Source organism: Nicotiana tomentosiformis, chromosome 2 (assembly GCF_000390325.3).
Source record: "Nicotiana tomentosiformis chromosome 2, ASM39032v3, whole genome shotgun sequence".
NCBI classification, from domain to species: domain Eukaryota; kingdom Viridiplantae; phylum Streptophyta; class Magnoliopsida; order Solanales; family Solanaceae; genus Nicotiana; species Nicotiana tomentosiformis.
Window position 1 is genome coordinate 17,028,550 of NC_090813.1, and position 14,133 is coordinate 17,042,682.

Consider the following 14,133-nt stretch of genomic DNA (forward strand, 5'->3'; position numbering starts at 1 on the left):
TTGTATGTTGTATGTATATGTGTTAGTTGTAGTAGTTGGAAAATTGAAAAAAACCATAAAACATTTTAAAAGCTTAGATTTTTCCTAACGATGGATATCATTCGACGGGTTTCTTTAGGGATTAAAGTCGAAAGAAAAAAAGACAAAAACATTTTCTTTTGTTAGATAGTGTAATTATTCCCTTTTGGTTTTTCTTTATGCCGTGGTTCTTTTCCAAGGGTTTTGTTTGAATCGGGTGTAGTTAGTTTTTATTTTTTTTAGGAGTAGGAAATCTTGTGCTATGATTTGAATTGAAAGCAATGTCTTTTGACTTTATTATGCCTTGAGAATAGTGAATGCTTTAGTTGTGACGCTTAGGCTCAGGTTTTGACTCTTGTATAAGTACCTTAAATTGTATGATCTTAACTTTGCTTAACTGCTTTGACTAGAGTGTCTTGATAGTCCAATCCTGAGTGAGTTATGTGCCATGTGTGTATGAGGTTTTGTCTATTATGTGCATTGCTTTTGGTGTCTAGAACTTGCCATGTGTGTTTGCAAAGTGAAATAGTAGTTTTATTCAGTCTTGGAAGTGATCTAGGTATTTCTTTGCTGAGCCAGTTATATGCTTTTACCCACCTAATTGTTATGTATCGTAGTAAACCCCGTTGAGCCTATAATCTTATTTCTTTGGCAACCATAGTACAAGCCTTACCCATTTATTTGAATTAACCATCTATATAAACCTTTTATCTTTCGTGAGCACTTGAATTTGTTATGAACTTTGTAAAAGTGAAGTGTGGGGTGGTTTGTTTGTCTTTTGAGTGGAACTATTGAAATAAGGAGAAAGGTGCATTGTATTGAAAAAGTAAGAGCCACTTGAATTGAGAAAAAGAAAAAGGAAAAAATTGTTGTATTGTTATACAAAATATTCTTTGATAGTGGTGACTCTTGATGTAATTGTGCTTAAAGAAGTAGGGAGTTAATGTATATTGCTGTGAAGGTGGAGTTATGGTTTGACATAAGTGTGGGGTTTTGAATTGTTAATGTATATGTATTAAAGTGCTGAGGGAGGTGTAGTCACTCTTATATCTAAATGTATCATACCCGTCCCGCAGACTACATTACAACCAATGAAAGTCCTACTTGATCCTTGAGTGAATGAGCTCAATTAGTAAAGTAGTACACTACGGGCAAGCCTATGGTACGTCTTTTCTGGCATATGAATGTTGTTTCTGAGAGTGAGTAAATTCTTTCTATTGTAAGTTCCTAATTGTTCTTAAATTTTATTGTGTGTGGAACTACTCCCTATTATTGTGTGAGGGCACTTAAGTCATGAAGGAAAAGTAATGATTGACCTCTGTGTTAGAGTAAGTGAGCTGGTTATAAATAATGTGTGGTGTTTTTGAATCAAATGTTGAGGCTACGATGTTACATTATTGTGCTTAGTCTGTTTCAAATATTCTTAGTGTGATGAGTTGTTTAAAAAAGTCGTATCTATATAAAGTGTAATTTTATTGCTCGAGGACGAGCAATGGTTTATGTGTGGGGTGTTGATGGTATGCTATAATCTCATATTCTAGTCACGTATTGCACTCTAATTAACTGTACTTTACTTGTGTTTGAGCTTAACATTGATAGTATTTTGCACTTATTGTGTGTTTTATGTCTTGTAAGAGTGATTCCATGCTATGTAGATGTTATGGAATGAATTCGAGTGATTTGGAGTTTTGAAGTCTGAGTAAAAGCCCAAGGGATTAAGACGGGATCGTGTTCGGGGGTCGAGGACCAAGTCTGGACGTCAAAACGCATGAAGAATCTGTACTCTGAGAAAAGTCCACTTCCGCGGAGCGTGGGGAAGCGCTTGGCGCGCCGCAGCTGCCTAAATTCCTGTTTCCTATCAGAACCAACTCGCTGGATTTTTCCACTAATGCTTTGCATGGCGCATTGCCCCATGCGGCGCGTCTGTGAAATATTTATAGAGTAATTTTCCTATTTCGGCTAGGAGAAGGTGATTTCATCTGGGCCCGATCCTACATGGTATAAATACATGGAAAAACATTATTTTTCGTACATTTGACGCATATTCGACTTAAGGAGGATAAGGAGGAGTTGGAAGAACACAAGCATAAGGATTTCATCATTCCTTCCTCACTCAAGACACGAGTTTGGATTGAATTTATGTTTTCCTCTAATTTAATTTTATTTGTGATGAATTGCTCCATATCTATGGAGTAGTTCCCTTTAGGATTTGATGGTTATGGTGTATTAATGATTGTTTGTGCATTATAACTCTAGTTTTATGTATTGAAGCATTTTGGATGATTTAACTGTTGCATCTATATTCACTTATTCATGTAATTGAGAGAGGTATAACTTGTGATATCTTTGCATTATATTGTTGGTTGAGTTCGTTAATTCTTCTTAGTAATCGAAAGAGGCTAGTTGAATTATTGATTAAACCTAGTTAGGAGGATAATCGAAAGAGGTTCTCCTAAAAACCAATTCATTATGCATTCTTGCATATCTGCACGTGCTTCAATAGCTTTAGACTCTTAGTTAATTGTAGTTAATAATGTAACGACCCAACCGGTCATTTTGAGCTCTAGCGCATCATTTGGCGGTTTGAGGCCATGACCATCTTCACTTCAGGTATTATGACTTGTAAGTATGGTCGGAATTGAGTTTTGGCAAAGTTCGGAGTTAATTTGGAAAAAAATTCTAATTTCGGAAGCTTTAAGTTGGAGGATTTGACTAAGGTATGATTTTTGAGTAAATGACCTCGGAAATGGGATTTGAAGGCTCCAACAGGTTTGTATGATGATTTTGGACTTGGGGTATGTTCGCATCGGGTTTTGCATGACTCGGGAGCGTTTCGGCCCCTATTGTGGAAAGCTGGCATTTTTGGAAGAATTTCATAAATTTGGGTTGAGGTGCATTTCAATGTTATCGATGTCCGTTTGGGATTTCGAGTCTGGGAATAGCTCCATAAGGTGATTCTGGTATTGGGAGCGCATCCGGATGTGGATTTGGAGGTCTGTAGGTCATTTTGGGGTCATTTGGCGAAAGTTAGAAATTTGAAGGTTTTTGAGAAGTTTGACCGGGAGTGGACCTTTTGATATCGGGGTCGGATTCCGATTCCGAAAGTTGAAGTAGGTCCGCAATATCAAATGGGACTTGAGTGCAAAATTTGAGGTCAATCGGATGTGATTTGGTAGGTTTCGGCATCGAATGTAGAAGTTTGAAGTTCTAAAGTTTATTAAGCTTGAATTGGGGTGCGATTCATGATTTTGGTGATGTTTGATGTGATTTGAGGCCTCGAACATGTCCGTGTTATGTTATGGGATTGGTTGGTGTGATTGGACGGGGTCCCGGGGACCTCAGGTGTTTTTCGGAGTGGTTACGGATCAATTTGAGCTGTTTTGGAACTGTTATTGCTGGTATCTGGTTTCCTTCTTCGCGAACGAGAAGGGAGTCCCGTGTTCACGAAGAGGAACTTTGAGGCTGCAGGGATTTGGTCTTCACGAACGTGAGGCAGTGGACGCGAACACGAGGCAGTAGTTGGGAAGGCCTTCATGAACGCGGCCAACGCTACGCGAACATGAAGAAGAGAGAGGGAGCAGGGGCTTGGAGCAGTTTGGCCTTCGCAAACGCGGCCAAGGTGACGCGAACGCGATGAGTAGATTGGAGGCAGTGCATTCTGGCCTTCGCGTCCATGATGGTCGTGTCGCGAACGCGAACAAGGGCGGATCTGGGCTGGGCAGAATATTTCTAAAGCGGGGTTTGGGTTCATTTCACCCATTTTTCCAACGGCCTGGGCAATGTTTGGAGCTTTTGAAGATGGGATTTCATCATCAAGCATGAGGTAAGTGATTTCTACTAGTTGTGAGTTACATACAAGGTTTATACATGGAATTAGGCATGAAAACTTGTAGAAATTTGAGATTTTGAAGGAAAACCTAGAAATTTATATTTTTGGATTTTGACCACGAATTTGGGCATTGAATTGAGGGTAAATTATATATTTGAGTTCGTGACGTCATGGGTAATGTTTATCTTCGAAAATTTTTGGAATCCGGGCACGTAGTCCTGAGGGTGATTTTATCGACTTTTCAAACGGAGTTGGAAATTGTTGTAAATAGGATTATAATGAGTATTAGAGTATATATTTATGGATTTGCACATTTATTGACTAGTTTTGGAGCGTTGGGCATTGGTTGAGTTTTTTGAAAGGCTTGGGAGCCGGTTATAGAATTTCGGAGTGAAGTAAGTCTCCTTTCTAACCTTGTACGAGTGAATTAACCCTATAGGTGAATCAAATTATTATGTGCTTCTATTAGTGGGGGCTACGTACGCACGAGGTGACGAGAGTCCGTGCGTAGCTACTATTATGCTTATGTCCGGGTAGTCTAGGACCCAAATCATATTATACTTGTGATATTTGCACCCTACTTGTTAATTTAACTACTTAAAACATATTGAAACTTGATAAAGGAATTATAAAAGGTTAAACTTCATTTTCTTGATTGTTAATGAGAATTGGTATTTCCTTGAATAATTGCCCCTTAATAAATCTTGAATTGGTTGTTTTAAATTTATTTTCTCTTTTGTGGAGAGGGTCGAACGCCTCGGTAGCACATAGATGCATCTATGGTTCATGTCGTTCGACCCTCGGCAGTGCACAGTTTATATTTATATGTTGGATCAGGCCGTACGACCTCGGCATGACTTGCGCATGATAACTTTATGGAACTAATAATAATTGACATTTGCTCTATTGGCTTGAGATATAAATTGTTAAATGATGAAAATGGAATTTAGGAATTTCTATTAGTAAAAAAAGGATTGTTGATTATTTCTGGTTATTGAATTTTCAGTTATGTTATGTACTCCATGCTTAAATATAATATCGGCATTTTTTTTGTTAGCCCATAGTAAGTGTCGGAGTCGACCCCCCTTCACTACTTCTTCGAGGTTAGGCTGGATACTTACTGGGTACACGTTGATTTATGTACTCATGCTACGGTTGCTGCACATTTTTATGCAGGTGCATATATGTCTAGTGGCCTTGTAGGAGCAGAGGCGCGGTTATTGCGGGGACTTAGGTGAGCTGCATTCCACGTTGCGAGTCCGCAACACGCACAGAGTCTCCATCAGGGTTATCTACCCTCTCCTGTCAAATTGTATTTCTAGACAGATGTTGTATTTTTAATATATTTCCTAGTCAATGTTCATGTACTTGTGATATCGGGTTTTGGGGGTGATTATGGGCTGTTCATTATTGTAGTTGTGAAAATACTATCATTTACTTTGTAAAGTCTATCTCTTACTATTTAATTGAAGAAAATTATGATTTCAAAAATCTTGAAATGAGTAATTAAGTTAAGCTATTATTGTTGGCTGGCCTGTCAGCGGTGTTAGGCGTCATCACGACTTCTAATGGAATTTGGGTCGTGACAACATGGTATAAGAGCACTAGGTTCACTTAGGTCTCACGAGTCATGAGCAAGTCTAGTAGAGTCTCGCGGATCGGTACAGAGACGTCTGTACTTATCTTCGAGAGGCTACAGGGCTGTTAGGAGCACTTCCCTTCTTGATCCCTCATCGTGCGATAGATTCCTTCGAGGCTTATGCCTTTGTTTCTCTCCCATTCAATCTTATGCGACGTGAAGCACTTGTTATCAATTGGGAATCGAGGAATTGTAATGGTACTGCGGATGGGATGCAGGATGTTTTCTCCCTGCGTATTTGATTGGGCTATTATCGTCGCCTTGCGGAAGGATATTCTGCCATTTCAGCTCAGTAGTCATATTTCTGATGGTTTCGAGGTTATGCACAGGTTGCTATAAGGTTCATGAGTCGTCATCGCACAGTATTGATGTGATGGTACGATACTTGTCTATATGCCGGGGGCAGTGAAGGATTTGAAGGGAGGTTTTCCCAGTGCATGATTCAAAGGTTCAGTGTTTTATTTCCAGCGGAGGAAAGGCAATCGGACTAAGAATGTTTAGGTTTGGGTTGATGGAATAACAAGACTCGGTATTTTTGAGCATGATGGAATTCTCATCTATGATATGGCGTCATTGTCCTTGTTGAATGCATTAAGGATCATCGGTGTTATGGTCTATCGAATTGCCTTCGGGGCAAGGTATTGTGGAATGATTCCTTAGAAACGGTTGTGAGAGATAGTAGAGTGTAGCTATTTTGGAATCGAATAGGTATTTCTAATGTTGATGGCTCGAGATGGATGATCTTCTAGGAGGCTTAGAGTTGGTGGTAATTTATTAGTTCAAAAGCTACAGGGATGAATTCGGATGTGAGGCAACAATTGGGCATCAAAGGACGAGGAAGGACATGTAGGAGCTGTTTTGCGATGGTTGAAATGCGATAAGGTCAAGTATGAAAAGCAGAAGTCGAGAAGTCGCTTAAAGAAGAAGGTTTGACCAAAGTGGGAGAGTGGCAGAGTATTATATGGGTTCTGTGGTAGAATAGCTACATGCCTTAAGGAAAGTTTAGAGTGATTTGGGACTTATGGTGGATAGTGACTAGGTCTACGAACTAATTTGGAAAATTGGCTACTATACTAATGAAGATTGGATACGACAGGAAGGAGTTTCTCGATATTTTTCCTTATCGATTCATGTTCAGGCTTTGGGAAGACTCATAGTTTATGCTTCGTGTAGACGTGATATATAAGGAAAGTGAGTCATTCGGGTGCTTCTTTGAGAAGGTGTTCGTATGATAGCAGGGCCTTGGAGTTTGATCATATTTGGGGACAAGTCAGAGTGGGTGACCCTCAACAACGGTTCTAGTGGGTTCAAAAATTCAAAGTGCGGCGTCTAAGAATTTCAGTCCGTAGTAAGGTTAAGTATCGATCTTTTGCAGTGGACTATGAAAAGGGGCTTAGAATGTTCTATGTTATCATTGGGTATGCGGTGCAGTATTGGAGGAAGGGAATAAGTAGCTTCGGATTCACAGAAGGTCTTGCAGAACGGGTGTACCAGTTGGTGATGATGCTATAGTGCACGTAAGGAAAATATGAGATGGTTCATGGGTGTTGAGACGATGTGGTCTCGTGGATTGGGTCACTCAAGATGAGTGTGGTTGGGTTTCGTTACGTTAATGAATGGAGCTATTATTATTTCTAGGGCAAGTTGAGAATAATTGGAAGAAGACGGGTCGGCTAATAATGGTTGAATCGACATGATTGTGGTCGTGATCATTTCCCTCAGCATGTTAAGTTATAATGAAATTTGTTTATACTCTCGCGTATTGGTATGTAGGGTGCAGTGAGCGGCATGGGAATTGGAAGTTGAGAATCAAGGTTGCAGTTTGGTGTTGACAAGAATGTCATGAGCTCGGATGAGCAAGAAAGGATTCAGATGGTTAAAGTAAGCTGGTATTGTCTTTAGCATCACCTGAGATCGGTATCCTGTGTAAGAGGCTTTGTGTACTGATTGCGGATTCTTAATTTTCTTTACAGCATTAGTGTGGTCGGTGGAATGGATGTGCAGACTTGTTATCTAGTGCGGAAGGTCGTGGGAGCGTATCCCACGGGAAGATTGTATGAGTGTGACATGTAGTCACTTGATTGATTAAAGATTGAAACCAAGTATGGAGATTATGGTATTATCGCTAATGTGAGAGCTTAGGCCTGGGAGGCACTCTGTTCATCTGGTTGTGAACTTTTGAAGTTTGTTCCGAATTGGATAATTGTTCTTATATGTCATGAATAGGGTTGTTGTGGATCCTTGGAATGTTTTTAGGCCAGTGCAGTACGATCAGAATCGACTTGAGGTCTGTGGATGGATCTAGATGTGAATGTGCGCTTTATATCAGGCCGGATGTGTTAATTTCAGCTTAGCATTATTTACGGAGGAATCTTCGGGACTTGGATGTTATTTCTGTCGTTAGCTATTTCATGTAATACTCTATTGTGCCGTGTGGGTTGTGAGATGGTTTGATTATTTGTATAATGTGTTATGGTCCTCGCATAGCGGTGGTGTTATGTGAGCAGGATGGCTCTCGAGATGCAGATCATATATCGCACCTTAGTTATGCTTGAGTTTTATAGCGTATGACGCTACCCGTCTCCCCAAGATTTGTATTATGCACTTGGCATGCTTATGGTTGATATTCGGGCATTTCGTGAGTATAAGCGTTACAGCTCAATATGTGTTTTCCATTGATTATTATGTGTGGATCGGGTGGCACGCCGCCACGGGTATGTTGTTTAGATTGGGTGGCACGCCGCCACGGGTATGTTGTTTGGATCGGGTGGCATGCCGCCATGGGTATCATGGTTGGATCAGGTTGCATGCCGCAATGGTATCATGTGTGGATCAGGTTGCATGCCACAATAGTGTGACATTGAGTACAGTTTCCCATAGCTATTCTTGTGTGTTTTGTGTCTCATTTCTGAGGAAGGTTCATAATATCTTTTCGGTTGTTCAATTAGTCACGTGGGTTGAGCAGTTCTTTCCAGAGTTCATTTTTCCTTATGTATCACATGCTAGTTTGTAACTTGTTGGCGCATTGTGGCATCATATGAGACTTTTGGCAGTGTCTAAGATGGCTTATTGCCTGAACAACTTATACTGGGTGAGACAAGATTATTAGACCTGGGATCAGTGCGATCAGATTATATGAGGCATATATAAAAGAAAAACAAATATCATTATTTGGTTCATAATGGGGAAATGGTCCTTGTCAAGAGGAGGGACTCAATGATTTGTCGACTCGGCAGTTGGTTAAGAATTTCTACACATCTCTTCCGTTGTGGCAATATTGCAAGTGTTAGAACATGACATATATGCGTCATGAGGTGTGTTGTGGGCATCGGATTCATGGAATTTTGGTTATTGTTGTCAGAGAATGCTATTATGGTCATGTGAATTATGCGGTGCATGGTGTGAATTCAGTAAAGGGTATACAATCATGTTTGGTGCAGTGTGTAACGATTGATACGATTTTCGTATATTGGGAACAGACCTGGTAGAGAATTTCAGATGTTGGAATTTGGCTCTAAGGCTAACTTGACTAAATAAAAGGGAGAATCTTCAGATTTGCTCGAGCCAATGTGCCCAACTGGGTCGTGGTAGCACGGGTAGGTGCACGAGGTGTTAAATAGTGATTTCGGACAACTCCAGAGCAGTTCTTAGCACGTTCAAGGACGAACGTATGTTTAAGTGGGAGAAAATGTAACGACCCGATCGGTCGTTTAGAGCTCTAGCGCGTCATTCGACGATTTGAGGCCATGAGTAGCTTCACTTCAGGTATTATGACTTGTACGTGTGGTCGGAATTGAGTTTCGGGAAAGTTCGTAGTTAATTTGGAAAGAAAATTCTAATTTCGGAAGCTTTAAGTTGGAGGAATTGACTAAGGTGTGATTTTTGGGTAAACGACCTCGGAATCGGGATTTAAAGGTTCCAATAGGTTCGTATGATAATTTTGGACTTGGGCGTATATTCGGATTGGGTTGTGCATGACTCGGGAGCGTTTCAGTGCCTATTGTGGAAAGCTGGCATTTTTGGAAGAATTTCAAAAATTTGGGTTGAAGTGCATTTCAATGTTATTGATGTCAGTTTAGGATTCTAAGTCTGGGAATAGCTCCGTAAGGTGATTCTAGTATTGGGAGCGCGTCCGGATGTGGATTTGGAGGTCCGTAGGTGATTTTGGGATCATTTGGCGAAAGTTAAAAATTTGAAGGTTTTTAAGAAGTTTGACCGGGAGTGAACCTCTTGATATCAAGATCGGATTCCGATTTCGGAAGTTGGAGTAGGTCTGCAATGTCAGATGCAACTTGTGTGCAAAATTGAAGGTCAATCGGACGTGATTTGATAGGTTTCGGCATCGAATGTAGAAGTTTGAAGTTCTAAAGTTCACTTAGCTTGAATTGGGGTGCGATTCATGCTTTTGGTGATGTTTGATGTGATTTGAGGCCTCGAGCAGGTCCGTGTTATATTATGGGACAGGTTGGTGTGATTAGACGGGGTCCCGGGGACCTCGGGTGTGTTTCGGGGTGGTTTCGGATCAATTTGAGCTGTTTTGGAACTGTTATTGCTGGTGTCTGGTTTCCTTCTTCGCGAATGCAAAGGGAGTCCCGCGTTCGCAAAGAGGAACTTTGAGCCTGCTAGGATTTGTCCTTCGCGAACGCGAGGCAGTGGACGCGAATGCGAGGCGGTATCTGGGAAGGCCTTCGCGAACGCGGCCAAGGTGACGCGAGCGCGATGAGTAGATTGGAGGCAGTGCATTCTGGCCTTCGCGTCCACGATGGTCGTGCCACGAACGCGAGGAAGGGCGGACCTGGGCTGGGCAGAATGTTTTTAAAGCGGGGTTTGGGTTCATTTCACCCATTTTTCCACGGCCTGGGCGATTTTTGGAACTTTTGAAGAGGGGATTTCATCATCAAGCATGAGGTAAGTGATTTCTACTATTTGTGAGTTACATAGAAGGTTTATATATGGATTTAGACATGCAAATTTGTAGAAATTTGGGATTTTGAAGGAAAACCTAAAAATTTATATTTTTGGATTTTGACCACGAATTTGGGCATGGAATTGAGAGTAAATTATATATTTGAGTTCGTGACGCCATGGGTAATGTTTATCTTCGAAAAATTTTGGAATCCGGGCTCGTGGGCCCGAGGGTGATTTTATCGACTTTTCGAACAGAGTTGGAAATTGTCGTAAATAGGATTATAATGAGTATTAGAGTATATATTTATGGATTTGCACATTTATTGACTAGTTTTGGAGCGTTGGGCATCGGTTGAGTTGTTTGAAAGCCTTGGGATCCGGTTATGAAATTTCGGAGCCAGGTAAGTCTTCTTTCTAACCTTGTAAGAGTGAATTAACCCCCCATGGGTGAATCAAATTATTATGTGCTTCTATTTGTGGGGGCTACGTACGCACGAGGTGATGAGAGTCGGTCCGTAGCTACTATTACACTTATGTCCGGGTAGTCTAGGACCCAAATCAAGTTATATTTGTGATGGTTGCACCCTACTTATTAATTTAACTGCTTAAAACATATTGAAACTTGATAAAGGAATTGTAAAAGGTTTAACTTCATTTTTTTGATCGTTAATGAGTATTGGTATTTCCTTGAATAATTTCCCCTTAATAAATCTTGAATTGGTTGTTTTAAATGTATTTTCACTTTTGTGGAGCGGGCCGAACGCCTAGATATAAGATAGATGCATCTATGGTTCGTGTCGTTCGACCCTCGGCAGTGCACAGTTTATATTTATATGTTGGATCGGGCCGTACGACCTCGGCATGACTTGCGCATGATAACTCTTTGGAACTAATAATAATTGACATTTCCTCTATTGGCTTGAGATATAAATTGTTATATTGATGAAAAAGGAATTTGGGAATTTCTATTAGTAAAAAGAGGATTGTTGATTATTTCCGGTTATTGAATTTTCAGCTATGTTATGTACTCCATGCTTAAATATAATATCGGCATTTTTTTTTATTTGTTATCCCATAGTAAGTGTCGGAGTCGACCCCTCGTCACTACCTCTTCGAGGTTTGATTTACATACTAATACTACACTTGCTGCACATTTTTGTGCAGGTGTATATATGTCTAGTAGCCTTGTTGGCGCAGAGCTGCGGTTATTGCAGGGACTTAGATGAGCTGCATTCCACGTTACGTGTCCGCAGCATGCACAGAATCTCCATCAAAGTTATCTACCCTCTCCTGTCTAATTGTATTTCCAGACAGATATTGTATTTTTAATATATTTCCTAGTCGATGCTCATGTACTTATGACACTGGATTTTGGGGGTTATTATGGGTTGTTCAGTATTGTAGTTGTGAAAATACTATCATTTACTTTGTAAAGTCTATCTCTTACTATTTAATTGAAGGAAATTATGATTTTAAAAATCCTGAAATGAGCAATTAAGTTAAGCAATTATTGTTGGCTGGCCTGAAAGCGGTGTTAGGCGCCATCACGACTTCTAATGGAATTTGGGTCGTGACAATTAATCCTATAAATCTCAATTGTTGATTCTCCTGAATAAAAATCAAGCTAGAAACTACGAAAATAATGTTTAACTCCAATCCATGTGGATATGATATTACACTATACTATCTTTGACTAGCAAGCATAATTTAAGTGTGTGTTTCGAGCTCGTCACTGCTCTGGAGTACGTGCGGCGGGAGTCTGAGCTCTCCCCCGATCTATGAAGTAGCTGGTGCAACCGAAATCAACTTTCCGCCTGAGCCAATATACCAAACATGGTCAGGAACTGTGCTAAAGTCTCCTGAAGTCCTGGGGTAACCACAGGCGCCTCCGGTATCTGTACCCCAACATGAGCTACTGGCGGCTCCTCTCCTCAACGGCTGCTCTGGCGGGTGCTCTAGCTATAGCACGTGCTCCTCCTCGGCCTTGACCTCTGCCTCTGCCCCGACCCCTAGCAACGCCAACTCTAGGGGAAGCGTCATCGATAGCTGCAGCGCATGTCCTCACTATTAATGAAAGAATACAATGACATAAGTTCAAACTCCGAGATCAATAAACTCGCACGATAGGAATGAAGGAAGTGAAACTGTCCTAATAGTTTCGTAGCCACTCGAAGATAAGTACGAACATCTCCGTACCGATCCGCAAGACTCTACTAAACTTGCTTATGACTAGTAGCACCTATGAACCTAGAGCTCTGATACCAACTTGTCACGACCCAATTTTCCCCTCGTAGGATGTTGTGATGGTACCTAGTCTCTAAGACTAGGTAAGCCTAACACTTACTGAATTAATAGAAGAACTTAACCAACAATTGATAAATATGAAATAGAAACCTTATTACACAACTTACAATTCCCAAAACCGATAGTACATGCAATAAGCTCTACTGAGTTTACTAGTAGAATCCCTAATTACAACTATTGAGATAGAAGTAAAACAATACAATTAAAAAATCAAAGGGTGACTTCGAGGCCTGCGAACGCGATGGCAGGTTTACCTTGAGTCTTTAGAGCTCGACCACCCAGCTAATAATCAACAACAACCATGGCACCTGGATCTGCACAAAAATGTACAGAAGCGTAGTATGAGTTCACCACAACGGTATCCATTAATTATCAAGACTAACCTCGGTGAAGTAGTAACGAAGGATAGTCAAGACACCTACCGGACTAAACAACCTGAACAATTGTTAAGGTGAACTAACAGAGGAAACAATATTAATATAAAGCTAAGCAGGATAAGGAAAGCAGATTAATACTTACAATGAAACACTAATAACAACAATATTTAACAGGAAGCAGTCAGGTAATAATGTTGTAGAGTAAACTGAACACAGTCTAAGTCAATGAAACTAAATAAAAGAAAACCAGCAACAACTCAATAAGAACAACCGCTCTCACACCAGATTTGTTCAAGCATTTCCACAAGGTACCGAACCTCATAATTATGATTCACGGGTCCCAATTCTTGAACCCTAATCACTTGGCACCTTGTGCCCACATTTTCAATCCATAACCGCACGGACGACTCACGTGCCAAGAGGACAACTCTCATCCAGAAGGCAAGTAGACAAGAGTATATGTGATGGTCAATAACGTCAGGACTCCACTCCTTAAATCGATATGGGTGATTCATCTATGTGTATGCTTGTGCAAGTGTTCTACCACAATCCAAGTCCACAATTAAGAGTGGAGATAAGGAATGGCACATAAGAAACAATCATCACGAAATATACAGTGTAAATAAGAAAACGATGAAGTGGACGTAACGACAAGCACAACAAAATTAGCTACATAGAACTAAGCAAATAGGGCAACACGGAGGAAAACAATTAGTAGTATGCTAAGGAAAACAACAGTCAAAGACAAGTGCACAGTAAAGGGGAAATGACAACAGAGCCCTCCCGAGGTACTGCCTCGTAGTCTCAAGTAGTAAAATGAATCACAATGGCACGGCTGAAACATCGTGCAAACAATGAGAACCGCACGGCAGAAACCTCGTGCAACAATAACGACCACACGGCAAAAACCTCATTCCACAATAACGACCACAAGGCAGAAACCTCATACCACAATAACAACCGCACGGCAAACCCTCGTGCCACAATAACAACCGCACGACAGAAATATCGTGCCACAATTACAACCGCACGGCAAAAATCGCGTGCCACACAATACT